The sequence below is a fragment of the Culex pipiens genome, chromosome 2, assembly GCF_016801865.2.
Source record: "Culex pipiens pallens isolate TS chromosome 2, TS_CPP_V2, whole genome shotgun sequence".
NCBI lineage: Eukaryota > Metazoa > Arthropoda > Insecta > Diptera > Culicidae > Culex > Culex pipiens.
The window spans coordinates 33,878,886-33,899,711 of NC_068938.1; the positions used below are offsets into that span (position 1 = coordinate 33,878,886).

General features: G+C 40.7%; 1 protein-coding gene and 1 long non-coding RNA gene across 11 annotated transcripts in view; both read right to left on the reverse strand.

Moving 5' to 3' along the window:
- The window catches only part of LOC120422037 (1-phosphatidylinositol 4,5-bisphosphate phosphodiesterase classes I and II), a 213,518-nt gene that overhangs the window by 156,709 nt on the left and 35,983 nt on the right, over positions 1-20,826 (reverse strand). The gene's annotated exons all lie outside the window — the stretch shown is intronic.
- On the reverse strand, positions 370-8,324 carry LOC128093076 (uncharacterized). 7 transcript variants are annotated; one of them, XR_008212217.1, is made up of 3 exons: positions 7,629-8,314; positions 1,440-1,500; positions 370-1,380 (listed from the first exon to the last, which is right to left on the reverse strand). It is a non-coding gene; the product is annotated as an uncharacterized LOC128093076 (long non-coding RNA). The 7 variants fall into 7 exon arrangements; XR_008212215.1 differs by having other exon boundaries at positions 1,437-1,500; XR_008212220.1 differs by having other exon boundaries at positions 371-1,380; positions 1,440-1,472; positions 7,629-8,324.

Consider the following 20,826-nt stretch of genomic DNA (forward strand, 5'->3'; position numbering starts at 1 on the left):
TTTTTCTGCGTTCAAAATTATATTGAGCGAGTCGGGGATTGATCAACAATATTTTAATTTTTTGTGAAATTCCGGTGTATACAGCAATGGATTTTTTTTGCAAAAACAAAATTCCGCAATACTTAAATGTTTTGCAAACTAATGATTGCAAAACAACTGGGCAGGTGTAAAATGCATTATAAAACACTGTTGAAGCGAGTTAGGAGATAAATTTGTATACCCTTTTAACCCTTATTCCCCTTGCCCTAGCTGTACCTTCTCGCATCAGAGATCAGTTGTGATCTCCCGTTCTGATTTGCAGAATCCCACTCCGCGAGTGTCGTAGCTCTGCTGGACATCGCGAGAAAGAGTGTCTCACCGGTCAGCCGCAGTAGTTTTAGTTTAGGACTTCACAGTCAGAAATAAACCGTCACCAAGTGACCCTCGCGTTTTAATAAACGTCGTGTTTTAGTTCGCGTGAATAAACCGTGTTTTAATTTTGTAAAGTGCGAGTTTATGTGTAGTGTCCGAAAACCTGATAAACTGACGCGCGAACATTGGTCCTTCGGGCACCGGATTACCGGGCGGTTTTCGGACAAACGGACCTGTCCACTGCGACAAAAGTGATCGGACAGTTTGTGTGCACGAACGTTTAAGTGCAAAAGTGCATGTGAAGAACTTCTGGGCTGCGGCTCAAACAGTGGCGTTTATTCGCAATAAAAAGTGTCTCGCGACTCCACGGAACGCGGAAAACGGTGGAAAATTGGAAAATCCGCGAAACAAAAGTGCTGCCTTTGTGCGAAGGAAGAAAGGGGAGTCCAGACAAAGCAGGTGCTATTGTCCCGGGAATTGCGCGGTCTACTACTGCACCATCTGCGCCATTGCAGTTGCGCAACGCGCGCGCATTTCTCGCGGCACCTGGGCGCTGCCATTGCTGTTGCTGGAAGGAGATTCGGGACCAGAAGCGGAAACAGGACAAGGATTGGTCAAGGAAAGGGTTTGGCAGGAAGTATTGCATGATTGGGTGGCATGAGGCGTGATTTGGCTTAAGCTGATGGCAATAAAAACGAATTTGATTGCATTTGTGTCTATTTTCTCAAAAACTGCGTGTCCCTTGGTCTGGTCTGGTCTGGTTCTCAAATCTGGCAAATTTGGTTCTTGGTCTGAAGTTCTGGTTAGCTCCCATCGCTGCAGTCAATAATTTGGGTTGAAAGTTCGCTGTCAATTTCGGGAAATCGCGGTGGAACGTCGAGTAGATCGTGCGCAGTCAAGTCAATTTGCAGGGCTGTCAATCGTGATTCGTGTGCAAGATGGATGAAGATCTGCGTTCATTGACGAAGCGTGAGCGCAGGTGGCTGAACAACTTGGCTGTTACGGATGACTTCCTGAAGGAGTACAGAGCTGAAACGGATGAGAAGCAAGTTAGCGTTCGGATTGAGCTGCTGGACGACATCTACAACAAGTTCTTCGACAACCGCTACGCCATCGAAGAGCTGCTGAGAGAAGGTGAAGATGATGAAACTGCTGAGGACAAGGCGAAGCGTGAGAAGATGCTGAAGGAGTCGGACAAGGTGGTGACAGATTTTGAGAAGCAGTACATCGACCTGAAGTCTCGGCTGAGGGAGAAACTCCCACGCCCACCTGCTCCACCTGAAGTTGCTGCGGATAACCAAGTGGTCGTTCAACAACCTGTTTTCTCCAAGGTGAAGCTGCCAGACATTCGACTTCCGTCTTTCAGTGGCAAGATGCAGGAATGGATTTGCTTCCGAGATACGTTCTTGAGTCTGATTGATCAGAACGGTCATCTTACGGACATGGATCGGTACACATACCTCCGTTCGTCGCTGTCCGGTGAAGCCTTGCAGGAGATCAACAACATCGATTTCACTGCAATCAACTACTCTGTGGCCTGGCAAGCGCTGATGGAAAAGTACGAGAACAAGAAGTTGCTCGTGAAGGCCTACCTCGACATTCTGTTCGAGCTGGAACCGCTGAGACGAGAAAGCTACCAAGGTCTGAGCCATCTCGTAAGCGAGTTCGAGAAAAGTCTCCAGATGCTCGCAAAGCTCGGCGAGAAGGCGGAAAACTGGAGCACCCTGCTCGTTCACATGATCTGTTCGCGGCTGGACAGTGCGACGCTGCGCGAGTGGGAGAGTCACCACAAGTCAAAGGAGGTTCCTACGTACACGAAGGTGATCGAGTTCCTGAAGAGTCAGTGTTCCATCCTCCAGTCTATCGCACGTGTGAAATCGAGTAACGCTGATCAACGCCCATCAAGGCCTGCGGTGTGCAACTTCGCAGCGAATTCGTCGTCTGGTAGGTGCCGGATCTGCAACGAGCCCTGGCACACACCCTTCCAATGTAACAAGTTCCAGACGATGAGCCTGCAAGAAAGAATCGATTTTGTGATGCAGAACAGGTTGTGCCGGAATTGTTTGAAGCCTGGACATCTCTCCAGAACCTGCGAAAGAGGACAGTGCCGTCACTGTCGCCGTAATCATCACACGATGCTGCACATCACAAGATCCTCCGTTCCACCCACGCAAACAAGACCACAGACAGCGAACCCGAACAGACAGCCACAGAACAGACCAGCCAACACAAACCAGAACCAGCAGAACACTGCCACGGACACTGCAAGTAATGCGATCGTCAGGACCGGACAGAACGCATCAGACACAAATCAGCAGAACACAAGCCATGCATGCATTGCGCTTCCTATCACGCCTACCCAAAACATTCTGCTGTCGACTGCGCTCGTGAAGGTGAAGGATCGTCACGGAAACACCCTGCTGGCCAGAGCGCTACTAGATTCCTGCTCCCAGCACTGCTTGATGACGAAGTCCTTCTCAACCAAGCTGAAGTTCAAGCAAACTCCAGCGTACCTGTCCATTCAAGGAATTGGACCTACAGCTGCAGTCTCAACCAAGGTTGTCAGCGCAGAAGTTTGCCCTCGTTCGAGCGCCATTTCGTCGTTCGCAGAGGAGATGGAATTCCACGTGCTGCCGAAGCTAACCATCCCACTGCCGACTGCAACGATTGATCCCGAGCATTGGAAACTCCCAGATTGTGCGCAACTTGCCGATCCTCAATTCTTTGAGTCGAAGCCGATCGATCTCATCATCGGTGCGGAGTTTTTCATGGACCTGCTCCGGGAAGGAAAGCAGAAGGCGACTGAAGAAGGGCCGACACTCCAAGAAACGGTGTTCGGCTGGATCATTTCTGGGCGCGTACCGAACAGTACGGCCACCGAGCAGTCGTCTACGTTTGTCGTCTCCACTGCACAGCTGCAAGCGGATCTCGCAAAGTTCTGGGAACTCGAAACGTGCCGCAACATCAGCACCCACTCACTGGAAGAGTCTGCTTGTGAAGAGTTCTTCGACAAAACCACTGTACGGGACGAACAAGGCCGTTTCGTTGTAACTCTGCCGAAGAAAGACGACGTTATTAATCGGTTAGGAGAGTCGAAAGCAACTGCCGTGAAGCGGCTGATGGGAATGGAGAGAAGATTCGCAGCGAATCCAGAACTGCAGAGGATGTATGCTGACTTCATGCACGAGTACGAAGCTCTCGACCACATGGAAGAAGTTGTCGATGACGCTTCCGCTGGAATCAAGTACTATTTGCCCCATCATGCTGTTCTCCGGCCGGACAGCACCACAACAAAGCTGCGAGTGGTGTTCGACGCTTCGTGCGCAACGTCCACTGGTGTTTCGCTCAACGACGGGCTCATGGTCGGTCCCGTTGTTCAGGACGACCTGTTCAACACTGTGATTCGCTTCCGATTCCACCGTTACGCACTCGTCGCTGACATCGCCAAGATGTATCGGATGGTGAGGATCGCCGAAGCAGATCGGCCTCTGCAACGAATCGTCTGGAGAAAGTCTCCTACCGAGCCTGTGCGTACGTTCGAGTTGAAGACCGTTACATACGGTACAGCGTCTGCGCCGTATCTCGCCACTAAATGTCTGCAAAGATTGGCTGCTGACGGAGAAGCAAGATATCCACTCGCTGCCAAGATTGTCAAGCAAGACTTTTACGTGGATGACTTGCTCACTGGCGTAGATGACCTGGAAGAAGGAATGCAGCTGATTAACGAGATCTTGGAGTTGATGGAGTCTGCTGGATTATCGTTACGCAAGTGGAACTCGAACTGTAAGCAGCTTCTGTGGAGAGTCCCCGAGCACTTGAGGGATGGTCAGTCCATCCTGGAGTTCGACGCTGCAAGCTACACCGTGAAGACGTTGGGACTGATCTGGGAGCCTCAATCTGACACCTTCCGATTCTCCACACCAACTTGGAACAGCACAAGCGAGATCACGAAGCGTGTGGTTGCATCCGATCTTTCTATGCATTGGGATCCGCTAGGAGTAGCTGGTCCAGTTGTCGTCCAAGCGAAGATATTCGTACAGCAGCTGTGGCGACACCAGTACGATTGGGATGCACCGCTTAAGGAAGCTGATCAAGAGTTTTGGCTGGAGTACAGACGGAACCTCAAGGGACTAGAAGGCCTCTCAGTTCCTCGCTGGATAGGAGTCGAACGGAAGGCCAAGTCAGTTCAAATCCACGGATTTTGCGACGCCTCAACCAAAGCATACGGAGCGTGCTTGTACGTGCGGACTGAGTACGAAGACGGCGAAGTAGTGGTGAACCTTCTTACGGCCAAGTCTCGAGTCGCACCAATCCCGAAGCCGAAGAAGAAGTCGAAGAAGAAGACGTCGCAGAACCAGCCAGAAGAAGAGCAAGCAGAGCAGTCGAATCCTGAACAAGACGAGTTGGATGCCGAGCAGACTATTCCCAGGCTGGAGTTGTCCTCTGCCCTTTTGCTCGCACACCTGTACGACAAAGTCGCCAATTCTCTCCCTTTCAAGCCAGAAGCGTACTTCTGGACCGATTCGATGATTACGCTGTGCCAGATCAAGTCGCCGCCCTCGAGATGGAAGACATTCGTCGCGAACAGGGTTTCTGAGATTCAGCATCTCACTCGAGGCGGAATTTGGAATCACGTCCCAGGAACCGAGAACCCGGCTGACATAATCTCCCGCGGGATGACGCCAGCCCAGTTGCAGTACCAATCTCTCTGGTTCCATGGACCCTGCTGGTTAAAGCTGGACAAAGCGAACTGGCCACACGTTCAGCAAATCCGTGAAGAAGATCTCGACGCATCGCTCCTCGAAGAACGCAGCGTTGCTGCAGTGTTGCCAACGATCGAACCGAGTCACATCTTCAGCCTGAACTCGTCGCTCACACGTCTAGTACGTGGTGTTGCGTACGGTATTCGATTCCGCCACAACGCGAAGCAGGCTCACCAAAATTCGAGAAAGCTCGGACCGATCACAAGCGAGGAGTACGAGGATGCACTGAAGCGGTTGGTGCGCATCGCACAGCAGGAATGCTTTCAACAAGAGATCGCTGACCTGAAAAGAGGTCACCAAGTGCAGGACAACTCGAGGATCGCTGCACTGAACCCACAGCTGGTAGATGGTCTACTCTGTGTTGGCGGCCGGCTGCAGAACGCCAATGTCTCAGCGAGCCGAAAACATCCGTACATCCTGGACCATCGTCATCCTTTCACCGAGACTGTTATCGCTGACTACCACGTGAACCTGTACCACGCTGGACAGCAACTGCTGCTGTCAGCTGTGCGCGGACGGTTTTGGCCGACCAGCGCCAGGAACGTGGTGCGCAAGGTGATTCACTCATGCGTAAGCTGCTTTCGCGCTAGACCACGTGTCCAGAACCAACTGATGGCGGACCTCCCGCCCGAGCGAGTCAACCCGTGTTTCGCATTCCAAAGAGTTGGCGTTGACTATTGCGGACCGTTCTTTTTGGTTCACGGTCTGCGCCGTGGATCTCCGGTGAAATGTTTCGTCGCTGTTTTTGTCTGCCTCGTCACTAAAGCGGTACACCTGGAGTTGGTGGCAAACCTGACCACAGAAGCGTTCCTTGCAGCACTCAAGAGATTCTCAGCCCGCCGCGGAAAACCCGAACTGATTAAGTGCGACAACGCAACGAACTTCGTGGGGGCTTCGAGAGAATTGAAGGAGCTGCACAGACTGTTCCTGAACCAAGAGTTCCAAGCGAGGGTGGTCGCGCAGACAGCAGCAGACCGCATTGAGTTCCAGTTCATCCCAGCGCGCACCCCGAACTTCGGTGGACTGTGGGAGTCCGCCGTAAAGTCGTTCAAGACGCTGCTGAAACGAACCGTTGGAGCTCGCAAGCTGTTCTACGACGAGATGCAGACAATCCTGACCCAAATCGAAGCGATCTTAAATTCCAGACCTCTGACCCCACTAAGCAACGACCCGAACGACTTTGAGGCCCTGACACCGGGGCATTTCCTCATTCATCGTCCACTCGTGTCCATCCCAGAACCAGATCTGGATGGCATTCCGGAGAATCGACTTTCAGCGTGGCAAGCAGTTCAGCACTATGTGCAAACCCTGTGGAAGACGTGGACAACTCAATACCTCTCCGATCTCCACAATCGGACCAAATGGACCCAGCAGAAGGACAACATACGAGTCGGCACGATGGTGGTTCTGATGTGCGAAAACATCCCACCACTGAAGTGGCCCCTGGCACGTGTCACCGAGGTGCACCCAGGGCAAGACGGACGTGTCCGAGTTGTCACAGTTCGGACTAAGGACGGCACATTCAAGCGAGGCGTATCTAAGATCTGCGTCCTCCCAATACGCGACAACACCGTACCATCTTCGCAGCAAGGGGAGAACTAGCTTCTCCTCCACCGGCGGAGGCCGGGAGGCCTCCGCACTCCCAGTTAAGTTGTGTATTATTTCTCCATTCAAAAAGCTAACCGAGTTCTTTTTTGCCAGTCGTTCACGCCCACGCCCCTCTGGTCCGTCCAAACCAGACCCGGCGAAGTCACGCAAGTCCAGTTGTCTCGTCCAAATGAGGTAAAAATGTGTCGTTTCGGTGTTGGTTGCATGCATGTTGCATTAAGGAGTAGCTACGCGCTACAGTCAGGTCATGGGTTCAGAAGAAAGGACGCCAAGCGTCAACGGTAGCCACAAGGGCACCCCACAGTCGGTATCGGAACTAAAAGCCACCCCCACCATTTGCTACTTTGAGGTACGATCGAATCTTCGACGGCGAGCCGAGACGGAGTGTACAATCCGTTCTCGAGGTCCGTGCAGCGGTCGTCAGCGAATCTGATCAATTCGCCAGGCGGTCACAACGCAGAACCTACGCAACAGAAGCCAGCAAGTCAACGGTCTACCAGCAGAGCACCCAAGAAGTACGAGTTCCGAACCACACCAGCAGTAAGCAGAGCGTCGACGTCCGAGGGACGTCCGCGGAGGCCACGGACGGTGGTCTCCGCAAACCAGGCAAGTCGTTTTATGTTGTGATTATAAAGGTAAAAAAGCACCCTCTCATTTCTCAGATAGCACGGCACGAAATGCGCGGACCAGCCCGCGTCACGAACCACGGCACTACGCCCCCGCAAGCAGCACAAGATCTGAGCCGAGAGAGCAGTGCATCAGTTCGGTTGGAGCAGTCTAACCCCAGCATGTACAACGCAGCAGTACAACCAGTCCCGAAGCGGTTACGCGTCGCAGCACGAGAACGCCAAGAAGAGCACCAGAAGAAGAAGAACAACAGCATCGAACCACAACAGCAGCGCATACTCCAGGTTACGATCGTCAAGATCCAGCAGCATGATCAGCAGTCCAAGCATTGCGGTCAACAGTCGGTGTCGAAGCATGTACGAGCACAAGCAGCATACAGCGAGCAGCAGCATAATCCAGGTCGAAGTAGGCGGTCGGTGCAGCAGTCCAGTCCAAGCGATGAGGTGTCCGTACGTGCGATTTGCAGCAGTTCGAGAGCAGAAGAAGACTGAGCCAAGCTACAGTCCGGAGAACAAAAGAACCCGTATCGTCCACACAAGAAGAACAATCTATGTACTCGTCCCAATCTTGACCCTGATTCTTTTGTGTTAGTATATAAGCCGATCGTGTTATAGTAGAAAGTAGGAATCAAAACAAAATTAGTGATAAGCTATCGAAGAGATCTCCCAGGATAGCTGTAGGAGGAAGAGAGAGAGTAGATGTTTTGAAACCTGGGAGCTTTCAAGGCGGCCGGTTATGTTGAAGCGAGTTAGGAGATAAATTTGTATACCCTTTTAACCCTTATTCCCCTTGCCCTAGCTGTACCTTCTCGCATCAGAGATCAGTTGTGATCTCCCGTTCTGATTTGCAGAATCCCACTCCGCGAGTGTCGTAGCTCTGCTGGACATCGCGAGAAAGAGTGTCTCACCGGTCAGCCGCAGTAGTTTTAGTTTAGGACTTCACAGTCAGAAATAAACCGTCACCAAGTGACCCTCGCGTTTCAATAAACGTTTGTTTTAGTTCGCGTGAATAAACCGTGTTTTAATTTTGTAAAGTGCGAGTTTTTGTGTAGTGTCCGAAAACCTGATAAACTGACGCGCGAACAAACACTTCTTTAATTAAAATGTCAACACCATGGCTAGTATTTTCAATTTTATTTTTTTTAATTTTGTATGCTTTTTCATTTTATTAGAATTTAAAGTAAAATACAAAAATTTTCACAAAATACCTTATTTAACTCGACATATTTATTTTTAAAAGATAATTTGCAATATAAGTATCAAACGATTCCTAATATTGGATGCATTTTTACTGTTTGAGAGTTTTTTTTAAGACATACTACATATAGTTTTCTTAACACAACATTTTTTAAATACTCAAATTTTCATATTTTGCAATACTTTGGTATTTAAAAAAATACTATATTTTGCGAATACTATATTTTGCGAAAATTTTTATGTTTTATTTAAAAACCTTAAAAACAAAATTTTGATTCCTTCGATTCAAAATTTTGTTTTAGAAGTTTTTAGATAAAATATAAAAAATTTCGCAAAATATAGTATTTTTTTAAATACCAAAATTTTTAATATATGCAATATAAGTATCTACGGTTCGAAATTTTGAAAGCATTTTCAGCATTTTTTAAATAAATACTAAAATTTACACAAAAAAGTGTTTTTTCAAAATTCATGAATTTTTAAATTGGCAGCAAACGATTTGAAATTTTGTACGCATTTTTACTGTTTTGGAGTTTTTGAAATTAAATACTTGAATTTTCACAAAATGTCGTTTTTTTTCTAAAATACGTTCATGACGTAAAATACAAGTATCAAATGATTTCAAACAAAAAACTCTACAACATTGAAGCTGCATGAATCGTCCGATACCTATATTGCACATTATGAACATTTTAGTATTTACAAAAATACGCTCTGAATAAATTGAAAAAGCATACAAATTTTCGCTTTGTTTTTTTTTTTTAATTTGTAATATGGTTATCAAAACCATATTACAAATTTTAAAAAATTGGTATTTTGAAAAAAAATGTTTTTTTTTGTTTTGAAAATTTTAGTTTTTTACAAAAAAATCTCGAACAATAGACAAAGAGCATACAAAAATTTTGCTTTTTCCATACATAAAAATACGGAATTTTGTGATTATTTGCAGTATTTATGATTTGAAATTCGACATTAACATTTTAAATATGTTTAAGTTCGTTTAAAAATATTTTAATTTTTTGTGAAATTTGGTTCTACAGTACAGTCCAGACACGATTGTCCGATGTTTCGATTATCCGGAGTTCGATCATCTAAAGGTTTGTATGGGACTTGAGATAATCAAATCACGAACATTTTTTTTCTTATTTTTTTATTTTGTTGCTTTTAACATCAAATTCGAGGCCAGTCACCCCATCTTAGTCAAATTTGAATTGTTTAATGCCTATTAAAATAAAGAATGTGTATTTTCAATGTTTCAAAACCACCATTTTGGCCGCCATCTTAGACATACAAATTCTAAAATCTTTTAGAGTAGTTTAAAAGAATAGAAAAGAAGAAGGTCGACAATCAGAAATAAGACGCAAAAAAAAATGTTTTTTCGTGATTCGTTTATCCGCAGTTTGGATTATCCAAAATGAAATTTTGCCAAGGCCTCCGAATAATCAAGTCTCGACTGTACTGCAAAAAAATGCTGGAAATTTTTTTTTGTCAATACTACAATATTTTGACACCAATGATTGCAAATAACAGGGCAGGTATGAAATGCAATTTAAAACACTTTTTCTCATTAAAATTTTATTACTATGGCTTGTGATTATATTTTTTCCAGGCCAGTTTTTTTTATTTTAAAACAAACAGTATTTCAAAATCGGCGTTCGTTATGCACACGGAGTATGTCTTGAGAGTCTTCAACCCAAATTTCAACCAATTTGGACCATCCAATCTTGAACTATCGAGGCACCCGTATATCCATTCGGTGTTTCGAGAAAAAGCTCAACAAAGTTTGACAGTTTTCTTTGGCCATGACACAATTCCAAGCTTAAATCAGGAGTGATTGAAAATCATGTTTATAGTGATTTTATAAATTTCTGTAACATACAATTTTGATATTATCTAGAAAAAATGATTTTTTTAACATCATTAAAAAAAAGTATTTATGTATCATGAAAATGTCGGATTTATGATATATAGGTCACAGACCTGCCTTCAAACGCTAAAAAAAAGATCAACAACAACATTAAATCGTCCGTCAGTTAACGTTCAATAAACACTGCCTCGGTCAGCAAGGTCCATTTCCCGGTAAACTGCACGTAGTAGAAGGAGGTTAAAATACCGCGATCTAAATTTAACCACTCTGACTTTCTGATCCACCTTTCATTTCTATCGGTCCTTCGCCTTCATTCCCCCAAACCACAACCGCACCCCGAAAGCCTCTCCCTCTGTCACTTAAGGGTTCACCATTGGCCAGGTGTGAGTTCGGACAGGAGTCCTGGCCCCTGGTCGAAGGGCATTACGATCCGACCGGAGACGATAAGCGAAAGAGTGCTTTTCCATTTGTCCCGTCCCTTTTCCGGGGTGGGTTTTTCCCAGTGTTTTTCTTTCCTTTGTACACAGTAAAAATAATATTTATTTTCCTGTTAAAATATATTTCGACTCAAAGTTATTTCATAAAAATATTGAATTAATTTTTAAATTAAGTTCTAAATAATTTCATTTTTGACAGTGTTTAGGGAACGTGGAGTAGTAAAATGACCCCAAGCCCAACCTGCACCGTGATGGCGGCCAGGCCGGAAATGGTCGCATGAATATCTCATGAAAAAGCATTCGCTCTCTTTCGGTGTCCGGTTGTTTTTGGACGTCGGACGAAACCGACGAATGGACGAGGATTATGACGTGGTTTTGGCGCTTGTTTTTTTTTTGCTTCTTTCTTTTTTTGGATGCTAGGCGCTCGCAAAGATAAAAACGAATGGGCCGTAATCGAACGCGAAAGGGTCCTCGAGCCAAAACTCGGAAAGTAAAAGCTACGATCAATTTGGTGCTCGAGATGGGCGAGTGGAAATCGCTTGGAATGGATATTTCTGAGAGCGTTGAGGAATATGTTGGCAGGCTTGGCAAAGCACTTTAAAGATTTGAATATTACAACATTTTCTGTAATATTTTTGAATTCTTTTGAAAAGATCTTTTACAACTATTCTCGCAAGAAAATATATTTTTTGATCTGCCTTAAATATAACTATTGAAGTTGAAGTTAATGTTGGTAACTTAAGATATAATGTTATCTTTGAAATCTTAAGACAGAAACATTAAAAAGTAGGAAGGGTGTTATGGTTATGGTTCAGTCCCGAATCAATTATTCTAAGCCTTGATAATACCAAATTTCGAAAATCCGAAAATAGTATAGGCCATAATAATATCATAGATAATCAATTCTTAAAACAGATAAAAATTAAATTAACAACTCGCAATTCTTCACAAAATCGGTTGCTTTCATGAAATTATATTTTTTTTATTGGCTGAAACTTCCTGTTGTGTCCTTATGCACAATGAAGCTTCTTCGCATCATTGGTAAAATCATACAAATTTCCATACAATTGTGACAGCAATTCAAACGAAAATTGTATATAAATAATATAAATCTGTATCTAAGGGAGGAAATTTCTTTTCGAATGGTATCATCAGCAATGTTGTAGATTAGGACTATTTATATAAAATAGTTTCAATATTCAGATAATTTGACAATTTCAAAATCGATTTACCATTTTGATTTTTTTTAGATTTAGGGAACCAAAAATATACATCTTGTGAAATAATTTTAGAAAAAAAAAATTCTGATGTAAAATCGAATTCGCATTCGAAATGTGCTTTTAAAAAAACATTGAAATAGTTCACCATATTTGAGATGGTGATTATTGCCTTCCTCACAAAATCAAGATGTTTATCTACGACATAAAGAAGTTAATTTTTTGAGTGATTGCAACGCCTTTCCTCAGAGAGGAGGGCAAATACATATTTTATCTACACAGCAAAAAATCCTATGGTAAAATCGCATGCAAAAGCATGCACATCACCTTCGTCAAAATAAACACTTAATATTACATACTGCATTTACATTTTTTACAAACACAAAAAAAAAGTTGCAACCGACGGGATTCAAACCCAGCACCAACAGTTAGGACTGGCGCCTCAGCCCACTCGGCCATCAGACCGATAAAAAGCTGTTAGGATAAACGCATATATGTGCTTGACATTTCGGTCAAGTAGGTTTCGCATACTGATGGGCTACATATTTCAGGGTGTAAAATCACATATAATTGCATAAAATAATGCAATTTTTATTTAACACCCAGTCCTTTTACACGCAGCTGGATTACTACATTTTTAGCTGTGTATATTTTTTCAAATAGTTCAAATAGTATCAAATAGTATATTTTCTATCTGTTTTTTTCGTTTCTGAGTTACCACTTAAAAATAATTATTAAAATTGAAGTTTTTAAGTGTTACTAAAACAGCACTTTTTTTCAAATACTGTAATTTCCAAAGAAATGGGGAATTCTTTGAGATTTCAGTCATTCATTATTTTTGTATTTTTAAATACGGCTCTCAGCATCGACATTTTTTAAGGGTGATTTTTTTGGAAAATGAACACACGAGTAAAGTTCTCTCGGTAATTTCGGGATTTATCCTCTACGTCCGTTCACAGTGCCATTTTACTACCGAACCATGCTCTATATCCTCTCGTATACCGCTTTCCAGTTCTGGGTGTACAAAATTGTTATATGAAAATTCGAAATCTGTATCTTTTGAAGGAATTTTTTGATCGATTTGGTGTCTTCGCAAAGTTGTAGGAATGGATAAGGACTAAGGACAAAGTTGTAGGAATGGAAAAGTGATACACGGTAAATTTTTTTGGTGATTTTTAATTTCATTTTTTGTCACTAAAACTTTATTTGTGAAAAAAAACACTACTTTTTTTTATTTGCTGATATGTTTTAGGGGACATCAAATGCCAACTTTTCAAAAAAATTCAGAACGGGCCCAAAATCTTTGACTGAGTTATGATTTTTTTTATGTAAAATAAAATTTGCAGTCAAAAAGTACTTTAGTTAAATTTTGAAAAAGTGCGCCGTTTTCAAGGTAAAGCAGTTTTTAGGTAAGTTAAAACAGTCGCAGTTTTTCATTTTAAAAAATTAGTGTCCATGTTTGCCCCCTTTTGGAATATATATTTTCAAAAAGCTGAGAAAATTCCCCATATTTTGCTTTTTTGAACTTTGTTGATACGACCCTTAGTTGCTGAGATATTGCCATGCAAAGATTTAAAAACAGAAAAAAATGACGTTTTCTAAGTCTCACCTACAACCCACTATTTTCTTTTGCCGAAACCTCAGAAACTTATGGTCCCATTTTCAATGTTAAAATATGAAACATTCGTGAAATTCTCCGATCTTTTCGAAAAAAATATATTTATTTTGTTAAATCAAGACTAACATTTCAAAAGGACCAATCATCCATTATTAGGTCCTTTTGAAAAGTTAGCGTAATATTAAATTTTTGGACACTGTCAGTCGTAAACACAAAACGTTAAAGATATTAACGGGATCAGGGATCTTTATGATGTCTCTTTTTTCTATGTAATAATCGTTCCATAAGATTTTTAGACCTGTTATTTGAAATTAAGCTACAGAATCAAAAAAGTTCAATCATCAATGTTTCTGCAAAAGAGTTCATACGATTATTTTGGAAAAATACGTTTATTGACAATTCAAATTTTTGTGAAAATTAGTAAGTTGAATGATGAGTATATGTTACCTACAACTTTGCCTAAAACACCAAATTGATTAAAAAATGCTTATATAATTGATTTTGAGATAAAAAATCATGCTTATTAGCATTCATTTTCAAATTGCTAATATCTCGGCAACTCAGTAAAAAATTAAGTTTTCTGAGTTTTATTAGTTCTTTATGATGAAAAAAACTTAAGAGATTTAAACCAAGCCAGACATTTTAAAATTACCAAAATAAGATAAAACATTTTTATTCATTTTAGAAAGAATCAAGAGATCATTGCTCCGTGACCAAACTTGGACGCACCATGAACTCTGGCGCAAGAGGTACATTTTTATGCAGCTAACACATATACAAAATCTTGAAATTTTATAATACGCAAAATTGTAATGAAAAAAAAACGAAATTTGTTTTTTGTGTACCTTCATTTTAAATAGTCTACATCAGTGCTTTCGAAACGAAACGAAACTATTGGCACTACGCCCCCCGGGGCATGGCCTTCCTCTAACGTGGGATTTCTGCTCCAGCGCCTCTGACGAGACAGGAGAAACCGGGACCGACGTTTTACTTCACCATCCGATAGAAGCTCAGTGGATAAGGCGGGAATCGAACCCGCGTCTCATAGCATGATCGGGATCGGCAGCCGAAGCCGCTACCCCTGCGCCACGAGACCCACCTTTGCCGAAAGATCAAATCAATAATAAAATCCCATAAATATGTATTTGTAACAAACTTACACTTTTCCAATTTAGTTGTAGTAAGGTTTATATTTTAAAAAGTACCTCATCAACTTAAAGCTATACGAATAAGTTTGGAATAATTCTAACGTTATAATTGATCTAATAGAAATGCTTCCATTATTTCCCCCGCAAATTTTATTTCCATACTGTCACTGCTAATTATTACCACCTGAAGAATTGCGTGCTCAAACACATCACAACTTATTAAGTTTGCACCCCCCTTAAACTGCTACCCCAGACACTATTCAGGACGGAAATAGCACCGTGTACACAACCACTCACGTAGAAAAACATATAAAACCTTATCGTCGATGAATGGGATTATGGTGATGGTGACGGCGGCGGCGGCTCCACACACAGCACACATTCACAACAAAATGTCCCCTGAATGGGTCCCCAGGCTTAAAGCATTCGAGGCTTCAGCTACTGCTGCACCATTCAAAGCATTTTCCCTCCAATGTATTCACATCCTTATGGCGCGCTCTGGCTAGTGTCTGGGTAGACTACTGGGTAGTCCTGTTGAATACAGCAGGGATGATGAATTTCGTTCGCATGCAATGTTTACTGGAGGAAAATTGAGGTAAACATTTGCCCTCTCTTTGGCACGCGGTGAAAGGCTGCCGCCAACGCCATGAATGAGCTTTATAATTAGTTTTTTTCACCTAAATTGTATGTACACATTGCGTTAACATGGTTTTGCAAGGGATGAATGGCATGTTGAGCTGAGTTTATCTAATTCGTTTCTTACAGGGAAAGCTTGTACAAAGTTGATCGTTAAAAATGTTTATCCTTTGATTTTAATTTGATTTTTCCATCCGAAAACTCCACACTAAACGGCATGTGCAACAAGCTGCTGCTTCTTTTTGGCATCCCCTGGGAAACAAAGCTCTCCTCCGAAGTCAATTCTGAAAGCTCATTCGATGAGGCAACGAGCTCTCTTGGAAAAATCAATATTCCGTTATTGGATAGAATCACAGGGAAAAAGTGAGATCGGTAAAGAAAACAAAAAAAAATGCTTGCAGTTGTGAGTTCAGCAGTGATGCTTGCTTTTACTGAGGTCAATCGGGGTAAAACGAGCCTTTTGCACCTCCCAACTAACCTGAGAGAAGGCCAAAACGGCAACCAAAAGAGTGTAATTGCTTTTACGTTGAAAGCTTTTCCTCATTTCGAGGCCGCGAGTAGCTTTTCGCACTTTTCCGCAGCAAAATTGGCACCGAGAGTGAAATGTGTATGTTGCAAATAAGACACCATTTGGCGGAGCTGGCTCGCAGCCCGGGCCAGGACACCCGGGACAAGTGGCACGTACCTCGTGCTGCACTGGTGCTGAATATAAATTATACACAGAAAAAAATATGTGAATTTACTCGACACGGAAAAACTGAATCACATGTAAACTCAGTTGATGTAAACTTGAGATTCGATGTAAACGGTTGAATCACACGTAAAATCATGATTTTACATATAATTTGTTGCAAATTTACATCAAATTGCATTTGAATTTAAATGTTTAATGACGTGCAAAAGTGTTACATCATAAATGATGTAACAATCAGAAATATTTTTTTGTGTGTATATACTTTCAGTGAAGCGAACGGTACAATCGCTCTCACTCTCACCCTGGGCGGTGGTTGCGAGTAAATTACGCTTGATTTATTTGATCTGATTCCACGAAAAGATCCAACTGAATCGTGAATCGTTTTCACAGCTTGAAGGTCCCCGCAAGGATGGCGCGACCGTGGCTGTCTAGCATGCGGCATGGCTGACACTGCAAAGTTTGTTTGGGACTTATTTAATAAAAACCATCAATCCCCCTAGGGAGTGACGTCAGCGGAGATTCTCACTGGCTGACTTTAGTTGAATATGCAGAATTAATTGAAAATTGTGTTGTAAGAAAATTCCAGACACTTTGGAGGGCAAACACGTGGCAAGCGCTTTGCTAATGTGGCATGTGATGGCGAAGCGAGAGAGGAAAATTTTAAATTATTAATGGGTGAAATTCGTGGCGTTCCAAAGTTTTAAGACAGACGTCTTCTTCGGAAGCTTGACTTTTATTTTCTCACATCCGTCACATCCCACATCCTCACAGGGTTACGCTCTATCAATTAGTTTCTACGCAAAATTGCAATTTTGTTAATGAAAAATAACGTTTTATTTAACATTTGTGTTTTTTTTTAAATTAATTTATCCAGTTGAAAATCTAGAAAATTCTCGAAACTTGCTCTTGTTGAAACAAAAAGCGAGCTCAAAATTGGTTAAAAACGCAAAATTCAAAATTAGATTTTCGTAATTGATAGACGCAACTTTTAGTACCCACAAACTTATAGGCCAATGCTTAAATTTTAAAGTTGTCGAAGTTTTAGCGAAACAAGTTGATTTTTTCACATTTTCGTCATTTTCCCGTTTTTGCGCGTGGCGTGCCGAAAACACCAGTCTTTATTTAAAAAAAAATCATATTTCGGAATCTTTTTAATGAACTCCTTCCATTTTTGAGCATGTTACGTAAAATTTCCAAAGGAATGTGATAAAAATATGTTCAAAAATAGACTCATTAATCCAGACACCGTCAAAACGGCATTTTAAAGTTTCATACGACCTATTCAAATGTTTGGCTGGAATTTTCGTTCCACTATCTATTTTTCTTTGAAATTCCAATCAATTAGTGCGTTCATTCCTAAACGAAACTATTGGCACTACGCCCCCCGGGGCATGGCCTTCCTCTAACGTGGGATTTCTGCTCCAGCGCCTCTGACGAGACAGGAGAAACCGGGACCGACGTTTTACTTCACCATCCGATAGAAGCTCAGTGGATAAGGCGGGAATCGAACCCGCGTCTCATAGCATCATCGGGATCGGTAGCCGAAGCCGCTACCCCTGCGCCACGAGACCTGCGCGTTCATTCCTATTTGATGTTATATATTTTTAAAGATTAAGATATCTACGTATATTCATGATTAAAAATTTGGATCAAATAATTTTTAATCAAGCACCGATATTTGGGACAAATCAGGACAATTGAAACGAATAAAGACAGCTATTCAGCCATTTTTTCCAAATTTATTGCTCTAAAATCTCCTTACATATTCAGACTGTATTTCTGTTGGACTAGTTGGCGGTAGTAACTTAAAGATCATTTTTAAAATATGTTTTTTTGCAAAAGCTTATTTGTGAAAGTTCAATTTTTCAGCACTAGTACCAATGAGTATTTCGGGATTGCAAATAAATGTTGTAAGCAACTTGTTTTTTTCCAGCACTTGACATATTTCTAGATTATTTTTTCAAAACAACCAATGATTTTAATAGATATTTTCAAATAAATTTTTCAAGCTTTTCTGGTCATGTCATTTAAAAAAGAAATATGTTTTATAAGACTTATTTAATTTGAATCACATAGTAGTTCATTTAAAATCCAAAGCACAACAAAGAACAAAAAATAATATTTCAATTTCATTTAACCAATTTAAAAACTGACGTCCTTATTAAGATTGAAGTGTAGATTATCAGCAATTGATAGGATTGAGCTAATTCTATGATTTTAAGCATGAAAAACATAAAAATATAATGAAAACATAGATTCTATGACTGTTTCAAAAATTTCTCGGGATCCCGGAAATTACCGGGATTCCAAAAATATTTTTCCCGTTATATGCTATTTTTTAATGGAATTGCTGATCATATACTGATCACCATTTTGCCCGCCATCTTGGATCTACAAATTCTCAATCACTTTTGAGTAGTTTCGGGGTAGTTTCGATCGACAACCAAAAATAAGTCAACAAAAAAAATATATCTAACGATTCAAACATCCAAAGTATTTTTTTTCTAATGCCTTCAGATGTTGAGCCATCCTCCTACTGAAAAACTCTACAAAAAAGAATTTAAAAAAATAATGCCTTCAGATAAGGCCGATGCAAATATTTAAAAAAGTTTTTGTCCCTCGGCCCTGGCCGAGAACAAGGGGGGGGGGGCAAAAAAATAAAAAAATATAAAAATTTAAATAACAAGCCATAGTCTTTACATTTAAATGAAAAAAGTGTTTTAAAATGCATTTTACACTAGTTCAGTTGTTTTGCAATCTCTAGTTTTCAAAAAATCTAAGATCTGACAAAATAAAAATTGTATCGAAAAAAAAGATTTTGCATCGAAAATTTTCAAAAAAAATTATGATTTTTTAATAAACCCAAACATGCTAAAAATGATTTTAAACGCAGAAGAATGTATTTTAATTTGATTTCAGTTGGTTGCACTTGAATTTTCATTGAAATTTTGAAGTTTTTTGCAAAAAAAATTTTTTTGCCCCCTGATTTTTCGGGCCAATTTTGAAGGGGGGGGGGGGTGACAAAAACTTTTAAAAATATTTGTACCAGCCTAATTGAGTTTGAACTAAACAGCAATTTCATCCAAATTTTTCGACTCATATTTTTTACAGTTGAGTGATTGACAAGTATAGTTCTAAAAATGTATTTTTTCGGAAAAATGTCAAAAATCATAACTCTTCATAATTATAATCGATTTATGGTCATTAGTTGGTAGTCTTATCTAACTTGTCCAGGAGCACCCTTACAGCCAAATAAAAAAAAAGGATTGGCGTAAAGGTAAAGAGGCAAATTCATATCGACGCCTTCGTACTATCTTGTCGTTTGTCGCTTTTTGACACATCGAGAAAAAAAAACTTTCTAAGGTTAAAAAAAAGTCTTGGCTCGACTTTGCACGACTTCACAGAAAAAAAAATCATGATAATATTACATCTTTTATGTCAGAAAAAATGTGTAATTTTACCTCTGAAATTGTGTAATTTTACCTTTTTTCTGTTGTCTCTTTTTCAGTCTGAATTGCGGTAAAATTACATCATAAAAGAGGTAATATTCAACCCTCCAAAATGACACCTTCCAAATTTAAACATTTTTGTTTACTGTGTTGTGGTTCCAGAGATATTGCAGCTTAAAACATTAAGGTTGTAACAATTTTAACGAAGGAGGCGTACATTTTTACTGGTGTCAAAAAGAAAAAAAAATCGAGATTTTTGCTTGTTTTGATGGTTTCAATAGCCCCACGAAATTTGAACAATTCTTAATCCCAATATCTAGGATATCATTGTTCACTCTTGTTTTATGACAATTACAAGTAAAATAGATTACCGTAAAACGGGGTAACTTTGATAGCCGGGGTGACTTCGATAGGTTTGCGATTTTTCCGCAAAATGAAGAGTACAATTAAAATACGTAAGGAATGGTTTAGAAACATATTGACCGTGGTAGAGAAGTATTCAAAGTGCCTCAAGAAGAACTTTTCATAAAATTTTGATAAGTTTAAAAAGTAAGTTAACTATAGTTAAGAAAATGTTGATGAAAGTCATTATCGGAAAACGGAATGCATTTTCGGATTCTTTGGACAATTTTCCACTAGGAGAAGGTTAAAGAAGTTTGTAAATAATAAATAATATGTGTTTTTGAAACACAATTAAAAAAATCTAAATATAAACATTTTTTTCTAAAAAACTATATCAGCTAATAAAGTTTGAACATCTTAAATATGTTTTTAACATGAAAAACTATGACTATCAAAGTCACCCCGGAGTTAACCCTAAGAATTTTTAACGTAACTATTTTTCTAAACATTATTGAAAAAAAAATTTCCGATATAGTGCATGGATTTGTGTGGCCTACCCCAGTACATGTTTTAAAAATAATAATCTTGAGAAAAATCTTACCTGTTAGAAAATATTCTAAAAACAAATTGAGCAGTTCTCTCAGATTTCGGTCATTCTATTTTTGTTTTGTATTTTTTAATCCGACTGAAACTTTTTTGGTGCCTTCGGTATGCCCAAAGAAGACATTTTGCATCATTAGTTTGTCCATATAATTTTCCATACCAATTTGGCAGCTGTCCATACAAAAATGATGCATGAAAATTCAAAAATCTGTATCTTTTGAAGGAATTTTTTGATCGATTTGGTCTCTTCGGCAAAGTTGAACTACACTG